This window comes from Pteropus alecto, unplaced genomic scaffold (assembly GCF_000325575.1).
Source record: "Pteropus alecto unplaced genomic scaffold, ASM32557v1 scaffold76, whole genome shotgun sequence".
NCBI lineage: Eukaryota > Metazoa > Chordata > Mammalia > Chiroptera > Pteropodidae > Pteropus > Pteropus alecto.
In genome coordinates, this window is record NW_006443138.1 from 4,697,371 (window position 1) to 4,705,544 (window position 8,174).

Here is an 8,174-nt window from a genome sequence, read left to right on the forward strand (position 1 = left end):
TTTTGTAGAGAAGAATTCTCCTTTAATTAGTGCTGTTTGGTTATTCTGAAGTATAGTTTGTACAAGAACGGCAGAATGAATGCTAATTCTTTCCTTTCAATCTTAGAATAGGAAATTAGAGCATTAAATACTTCCAAAGGTGTCCTAACAAGAGTTTTCTTTTTTTCGGAGGGGTTGACTTGTTAAGTAAAATATCAGTATAAACCCACAACAATTAATCGTACCATAGTTTGGATGCTCAAATTTTCTCATCTTTGGCCAAGGAGAGTGCTTTGTGTTGACTCCTATGTGCTTTTGACACGACCCACTACTCATGATAACTTCTTTGCTTTCTAGAACTAGACATCACAGACTCACTACGAGTATTTCCTGACCCCAATGTGGAGTTGGCTGTTCCTCCGAGGAGCCTTGACTGGAGGAAACATTCCTGTTTATATGCCAGCTCTTTTCCTCCATCCCCATGCTCCTTTCCCAAAGAGTGGAAAAAGAGGAATGGGGGAAAGGGTAAAAAGGAGGAGGTGAACAGCTGAAAGGATTGGCGACAGCCTGCCATTCTTTGGGCCTGATAGGATTGGCGACAGCCTGCCATTCTTTGGGCCCTGTTTCCTAGTGGATGAAATGTCTCTGCTCAAGGTCCCTGCCTATGTGCCCCTCTTGGACTTGGTCTTGCCTCGTCTGTGGGATCTCCTGTCTTTTGCCCCTTTTCCATCTTTGATCTATTCCATGTCCTCTCCAGTGACAAGCAGCACACCTGGGGGAGGAACCATCCCCACCGTTCCTAGAGGGTGGTGCCTTCTAGATACCTCTGTTCCACTTTAACTAGGTACAGGGGAGGGTTCAATCCCGTGGACCCTGCACGCACGGCGGTGTGCATAAGGGACTGGCATCTGTTCTGCAGGCCCCGCCACACCCTTGAGGCGCATGTGACTCTGAGGGTTGCAAAGCCTGTGCTTGTGACGGACGATCGGAAGCCCACTTCTATCTTAGCTCTGGAGCACGTTTTCCAACACAGCGAACCCGAATCCTTGCATTTGGGGGAACATTTGGTGTGGGCATGGAAAAGTAGTGAAATTCTTATTGCCCAGTTGGCCTGTGGCTCTTGGATATCTGCTCCATAGCCAGGACCCAGGATGAGTGGCACCAAAGGATGCCAGCACTAGTCAGTGGTAGTACTCTAACCAAAACATGAGAAGTGGATGTTAACCAGAGCAGGTTAGCAGATTGGCTCATTAGGGTCACAATTGTTGGCCAAGAGGCTTGGCTCTCCTGGGCTTTAGACTTGATGTAACTTTATGGTAAACTCTTCAGAATAAGAGGTTATTAATAAATGGTTTAAATTGGAAAGTAATATCTCTCTAGAAAGATTTCCTAAGGTTAGAGGAGACTGAATTTTAATAGCCAGCTTTATGATTCTCCTGGAAATAGCTTGGAAATAGCACATAACAAAAATGAAATCATTTTAAAATGACATAAAAGATAAGATTCCTGAAATCGATAATTCACAAAAATGGGTAGCACAGCTGGCTGCTCGCAAAACAGCAGCAATAAATTGTGCCACGTAGTTGCTGCCCTCCTGTTTGGCTGGAGGTGAGTAGTGGTTACCTCTGATTTATTTCCTGTCCAAAAATAATTCTAAGTATTCTGAGGGTTAAGTCAATTTTTTTTTTTTTTTTGCACAGATGAATCCCTTATCAAGGTACTTTCCTATATATGATTGCTTTTGATCTCCCAATAACTCTGTGCAGCAGAATCAATCCCTTCCTACTAATGCGGATACTGACTCTTGAAGAAGTTGATGGACAGACTTGTCTAGGTAGAATGTATAAGCTCTAGGATTCAATACTGAAACACCTGACTTCTTTAGCAGTGTTCATCAAGTCATGGTTTTTTTTTTTTCTTGGACATATAATATCCTAGCGGGTCAGGCATCCTTTATCCATTTCCAACTGCTCAATCAAGTGAGGATGAATAATTTATCATGTCTGCGGCATTTCTTCTCATAGAGCCCTTTTTTGGATTTCCATGAATGTCAGCTTATACTCCCGCTCACTGCTCATGAAGCTCTTGGTGGAAAGCCCTGGCCCACGTGAATCAGATTTATTTTGTAGGGTCTCTATTCTGTGTTGACCAAAGGACGCTCCCACGGAACCTGTACTATGAACGCAGAGCTAGATTTTTTTGTTCTAAAAGGACCAATGAGCCCCTTGGAATAGAATACTCTGGGCAAGGGTACAGCTCTACCAAACTCAGTTTCATTTTATCTGTTTGCCGGTATATGCTGCAACTGCTTCTAAACTTCCTGAGAACAGAGCTTTAGCAGGAGGCAGAGGGGCTCGCTGTGATTCGAGTGGAGCCTTGTTTTATACTTCTAAGCAAGTCTACTCACATGTTTGAACAATGTCCTTGAGGCAAAGATCAGAAATGTAATGTTTGTGTTTTCAGTTCTGACATGTGTGAAAAGCATTAGCTGCAGAGTCAACTCTCCTCGCTTGGATTTTTTTATTTTAGGCAAGGCAACCCTTGGTTGACCTCACAGATTGCAAGGACCTTGTCAGTTTACAATCCCTTATTTTTTTATTTTTTATGCTTACAGTGCCTGGTCTTCCTAGGTGGTCTCCCATCTAAGTACTAACCAGGCCCAACTCTGCTTAGCTTCTGAGATCAAATGGGATCTGGCTTGTTCAGGGTGGCATGGCCATAGGCTCTTTGCTTGGATTTTAAGGGCAGTTGTGTCTGCTATCTTGAGTAAGTCACTCTGAGTGACAGCCATCCCTAGAAGCAGTTCCTCAGCTCAGGCAGCCTCCCTACAGCTCAGCCCCTGGTCCAATGGCCTTACGGACCAAACCGACACCCACTTCTCAGAGATGGTCCTGGCTTTGCCGTACATCGCCAGGCATTTGGGTTTATTCTTACAGACACTGATGCGGTGTAGCCTTGTGCCTTTAAACCTGACAGTTCCAGTAAAGTCAGTTTTGAGAACATTCCTACGCTAACTGTGGGGCTGGCAGGAAAAACTAAAGTATGGCCTTCCCAACAGCATCCTGTGCAATGGGACGCAATGTCAGTTTATACCACTCAAACTCAGGCTTTTGAACTGAGTCAGGAAAGGCAGCGGCTGCCCTCTTGTCTGGGGAGTCTCCTTGGCAGAGGAGAGAAAGAGACAGCTGTTCCAACACGGCCTCCTGCTGCTCCCCGGCAAATGTGTGGCACCGTGGGCTTGGAAAACGGGGGCTCAACAGAGCGGCTTGGATTTTGGCTCTAACTATGAGCAAGTCAGGGGTTGAGATGGCCCTTGGAGAGCTGAGTCCCATCCAACGGAAAGTCACAGTTTTTAAGGTCTGCGGCCGAATTTCGTGCTACTTTCCTAGTTCATCTCACAGCACCTTCACGTCTCTCATTTCACAGCACATCAGAGAGGAAAGGGCTAAGTCGTTCTTCAAATTCTCCAGGAGAGCAAAGGACGCCCGGGCAGCTGACAGATACCAGTTATTATCAACTCTGTCACTGGTCCTTTCCATTCGCCTGGCCACCAGCGGGTCAGCTAGCTGTGGCAGTCTCTGTTTGGCCATTGTTGCTCAGCACTGCTTGTTGGTCACTGGCAGCACCTGCCCCTCTGCTCTTACTTCTGCTCTCGGCTCCTACATCTGCTCTGGCCTAGCTCTTCTCCTCCAGCTCTTGACCCTTCCCAAGTCCCTCTGCAACTTACCTACCATCGTTCCTTTTAGGCCTATGTGGGTAAAAATATCATGATCACAGTTCCAACGTGTGTGTAAAGGGTTGGCGGGTATTTCTCTCCACCACCAAGCAATTCTGCAACACTAGCTGGATGTCCTACAATTCAACTCAATTCTGACACTATCTACCTTGGAGATCGCATCATATCCCACTTATAGGGCGCAGTCTTATAAGACCGCTCCCCAACCTCCTCAGATGCCAGTAGTAAGTCTAGCTTATCACCTGGGCTTCAGACTGGCTATATAGATCAGAGATTCCAAGACCCCTCTCCTTAGGTTTGATTCATTTGTAGAGTGGCTCACAGAACTCAAAAAACATTTTATGTACTAGATCACCACTTTATTATTTTATATGGTTTATATCCTTGTAGGATATGACTCAGGAATAGCCAGAGAGAAGAGACACGTAGGGCAAGGCATGGGGAAAGCTTAGAGCCCTCTCCCCTGAGTTCACCTCTCTCACCAAACCTCCAAGTGTTCACTGACCCAGGAGTTCTCTGAACTCTCTCTTCTGGGTTTTTATAAAGCCTTCATTACATAGCCATGATTGATTAAATTGTTGGTCATTTGTGACTGATTCAACTCCCAAGCCCTCTCTCCTCCCTCACCCTTAGGTGCTGTCCTAAAGTCGCCTTATTAACATAACAAAAGACACCTTTTGGGCTCTCAACACTTAGGAAATTTCAAGGGTTTTAGGAGCTTTGTGCAGGCAAAGAGGACAAAAACCAAATATATATTTCTTATTATAAATCATAATATCACAATATCCTTGCTACAAGGGCCATCTGCATCTCTGGGTGGGAGACCTGACCTCTACCCGTGTCTCGCCCTGTGGGAATTCGGGGCCAGGCTCACTGTTATTCAGAAAGGATGAGAAATTACAACTGACCAAAACTCCCAGTGCACCGAGCGCTAACTGTCTTGATTTTATTTTCTCATTCCAGGGTTTGACACTAGCAGCGCCATTGTCTGACAGACAAAGATTCTCAAACAAGGAAAGAGCTCTGAATCCCACCTAAGGGAAAGACAGAGACAAGCCCTGGGCTAGACCTTTATCAGTGTCCTTATCACAGCCCTGCCAGACAAGCAAAGGGCAGAATGATGGTGGAGGAGGAAGTCCAGGAGGCTTCTCTCCAGGGTCCTGGACATTAGGGAATAGAGGGGTACATAAGATAACAGAATATCTTACAACCTATAAGCATACTTGATCACAACAGAGACATAAAGACATCAGGAAGAGAGGAATGATCCCCCCAGGCCAGAGCTAGACCTAAGGGAAGCTATGGACATTTCTGAAGAGGGGTAGTGGTGGGCCCATGACCGAAGTGATAAGACAAATGATCAAAAAGTGAGAAATAAAGCTCAGGAGAAACTGTCTAACAAGCCTGCCTAAGGGTTATCTGTGTCTGGGGAACTGCGATTCTATTTGGCTTACGGTTTCTATTGCTCAGAGCAGAGCTCTGAGTCTACAAAGGTGACTGGCAACTTACAGAAAAGTGATAAGATGCAAATTGGGTTCTGTCTGGTAGTGATGCAAATTATTTCTGTCCATTAGAAAAGATAACCTCAAAGGCTTTACTTTTATTTCCTTATAAGTCATTGAGTAGCTTTAACTCTAACTTGGAAATCTTACTCTGGCATTCTTTTTTCTCTTTTTCTCATGGACTCAGATATCTATAAAGTATCTTTATCCCCATTTGAACAAGCTTTGTTATCCTGCTGTCAAGTCCTCATTAATGAGTGAAACAAAAAATTATTTTTGACATGAGCCAATCATTCGCATGAGAATTGTTTTTTCACATTTAGAAAGGTTGTTTCAAAAGATTCATAAATAAGGGAAGCTGTTGGAAATGATACATTTTGAAGACTGTCGGGTTGAATACCATTAGTTGTTTAAAATATACACCCTGAATTCCAACGCTTGTCCTACAGTTCCATGTTCCCCCAATGACATCCTGATTGTTAGCTGTTCCTTGTTTCACAGAGAGAGAATATACTCGTCAGACTGATGGAGTGACTAGTAAATAGACACACATCTGCCTCTCTTTGTAAACAGATTCTCATTCTGGTTTACCTCTCATCTCTGGAGGTTCTAAGGCAGCTGGCTGAATCTTCTTTAACTCTGGGATCCTAAGGAGATCTCATTTTCTGGGGTTCTCATATTGTACGGCTTTGGCGAGACTCTCCAGGGAAAATGCTATTTGTAAAGTCTCTTCTCCTGATAATAATCCTGACCTTTGGATCATTTGGTTGAGGGAGCAAACTGAGGTTCTCAGAAGTGTCATGGCTAATGACTCTCAGACTGGGATCAAACCTCAGTCTGCCAGATAACAAAGACTGTGTTCTCTCTAATTGTTCGCTCTTTGCCTGAAGAAAGAGACATTGGGATCAAATGGAGTGGTAGGCAAAACAAAAGGTTCAAACATGCAGTTTGTTGTTTTAGCTTCTAGTGACTTCCACAGTAAGACCATTCTACACTAGCTACTTGGAAAAGATCTAGGCCCAGTGTGAAGACTCGTCCGATCTTGAGTACCAACTCCATATACCTGGTGAAGGAAGAGGCATGTGCCTAAATAAGATACATAGTTCCATTCCATATTTCCTCCTAGGGCTGAGCCTGTTCCTGACTCTGGGAGGATACTGCAAAAGAAGCTCCTGTTAAACATCAAAAATGGCACTCCTTTCAAGGAGTTTAACAATTTTGTCACATCAAGAAGAACAAGGGCCCCTTCCAAAACACTCAGACATATGGAACATGCAATGTGACCTTAGCTGGGGGAAAAGCTGATGGCAGCAAAAGCAGCTATGAGAAATAAAAAGGAGTTCTTGGATGTGGTTCAATAGCGGTTAGCACGTCTGCTTTACACGCGGAAAGCAGACGTGCTAACCGGTTCATGCCCTAGTGGAGCTATGGTCCCCAGTCTACAGCCATGCCTCTGTGAACAAGCCCGATGTCTGATGTCAGAAGCTAAGCAGGGTCGGGCCTGGTTAGTACTTGGATGGGAGACTACCTAGGAAGACCAGGTGCTGTAGGCATAAATAATAATAAATTTTAAAAAATAATAAATAACAATAAAGGAGTTCCTTGGGAGTGACTCAGATGTTCAAGGGTTGTGCCACTGGCAGATGTAAATAAAAGTAGATGCTGGAAAATTATTTTTAAAACATTTCTGTAAAAAGATAAATAAAAATAGCTACATACAAATAAGGAATACAATGTAATTGACAGAGCACAAGGAAATATCAACATGATTTTTTGTGCTCTGAATGTGGGGAACTTCCTACTCTACTGAAAATCCTTTTTTGCCTTAAAGTGTGTAAAGAATTCACTCAGAAATAGATTAAGCAGACACCAACGTATATTTAGGTTTCAGAAGGGAAAGAAGGGTTACCAATAAACTGTAACTAAGATCACAGGCTGCTTATTTGCAAAGAGAAAGAATCTGTGATAAACTATAGGACAAACCAGACTTCATTTTAAAGATAAAATTCAGCAGTTCCAAGGCCGAGGATGCAACCTCATTTCTTTACCCTACTACCCAGCCTTTGCCTATGGTTTCACTGAAACAAGATAATCACCTCCAGGTAGCAAGACCTAAGGGGATGATACTCAATCTTTAGTCTGCAGGAGAATCCATTGAAGAGGTAGCTAAATGGGGAAATGCTGACCAGGTGAGTCTGTGTCGGCTTGGAAGTCTGTATTTTAACGAGCACTGCATGCAACCACAGGAAAGGTTATCGTGCCAAACTACTGTCTAAGGCTGATCACAACAGAGACATAAAGACATCAGGAAGAGAAGAATGATCTCCCCAGGCCAGAGCCATTGAGACCCATTAATAAAACTTGAAATCAGCTTAATGTGATCACATCTAAAAATAAAACAAAAAATAGAAAAGGTTAGGATACAATTTTTGGATTCATTCATATATGAGTGTGGGCGTATGTATGTGTGTACTAATGATATGGGACATCATTTGTAAAATTCTTAATCTTTTAGCAGGAAATGAAAAGGGACATCTCTTGCAGAGTTCTTAATCTTTTTTAGTAAACCTTGTTAAGTTCTTTTCCCTACTTTCTTTAGAACAAAGGCCTTCTCCCTCAAATCCCGATAATTGCCCCCAAACTGGTGACTCAGATCCTCTGGCTACTAATAAGGGTCATTGGCCCATTGTTAGTAGAGATGATGTTAGGCCAGACAGGGCCCTTAGAGTCTGAGAGGGGAGGAGACTTTAGGCCAAAGTCTCTTTTTTCACTCTTTAAAAAATATATTAACCAAGCCTGTTTCCCTTTACTCGCTTAATAGGCAAATCAATAATAGAAATTAACAGATACATGATTTAAATAACAAGTTTGTATTTTTTCCTTGTCTAGGGACTGAGGTGGCACTTCAGCCTGAAACCTATGACGCCACCCTGACAAAGCCAGAAAGGGAAAGCGCA

General features: G+C 43.4%; 1 protein-coding gene and 1 pseudogene across 1 annotated transcript in view; both read right to left on the bottom strand.

Moving 5' to 3' along the window:
• Positions 1-8,174, bottom strand: part of GRIP1 (glutamate receptor interacting protein 1) — a 145,674-nt gene that overhangs the window by 7,972 nt on the left and 129,528 nt on the right. The gene's annotated exons all lie outside the window — the stretch shown is intronic.
• Positions 2,585-2,703, bottom strand: LOC112472321 (annotated as a pseudogene).